The following is a 987-nucleotide window of genomic DNA, read 5'->3' on the forward strand; positions in this document are numbered from 1 at the left end:
TCTCTCTCTCTCTCTCTCTCTCTCTCTCTCTCCAGTCATTGCTAGTGTGTGCTGCAGTCTGGTACGATGGAACCGCAAATGGGTAATATGGTGATCTCTTCCTCTGCCTGTCTGTCTGTCTGTCTGTCTGGCTGGCAGGTTGTCTGTCTATCTGTCTATGTATCTACCTACCTAACTGCGGGGCCGAGATGCTAAATCCGCTACATCCATATTAGCCCTTATGAGAAAATCAACTGTTTTGAATGCTTCTCTACGCACGAACTGATCGTAGAAGGTACAGCTGTGAGCGGTAGGGAGCTGGCCTGCCAACACAAGAAGCTTGGCGAAAAATAGGTATGTTGATTAAAATACAAAATTTGGGGTTTGAAAGTGGTAGTGATTTGCCAAAACCAGCTATATGCTGGAGAAAAAAGTCCCGTGATGCCGTAAGTCACTCTTTCGCTCTAACTACCGCTACAGTAATCCTCTCTACAACATTCAGATCTAGCCCTCATAGGAAATCGTTGTTTTTTTTAGCTGGCAGAGGGTGAAAGTGAGCTCTCTCTGTCAGACGTATTAAATGGGCTATTGTTTTGGGCTTAACAACACTGCATGTACTGTTTACACTTGTCGACCTGCTTTTGAAGAGGACGTCACATGACAGGATCGAGATATTTTATTGGCCGATAAAGAACAATTTAGGAGATGTGTATCGAGTTTAGGAAAATTGTGATTTTGGATTTTGCGTAAGAAGAAGATTTTTTGGTGGCTTTTACTTTTATGAAGGATGTGTTGGGTCTTGGCTGAAAATACTTTGTACATCTGATAGCCGGTAACAATGTGCATTTAGAGGAAAAAAATCTCGAATTTTCCAGTGTCGCTGAGCGGGTTTTGCATCTCACCCCTCATATGTGTGTGTATGATATATATGTATATATATATTTTTTACATTTATATATTTTTTGGTGTAAATATATATATAAATGTACATGCGCACACAGACACATA

The sequence above is a fragment of the Aplysia californica genome, unplaced genomic scaffold (assembly GCF_000002075.1).
Source record: "Aplysia californica isolate F4 #8 unplaced genomic scaffold, AplCal3.0 scaffold01699, whole genome shotgun sequence".
NCBI lineage: Eukaryota > Metazoa > Mollusca > Gastropoda > Aplysiida > Aplysiidae > Aplysia > Aplysia californica.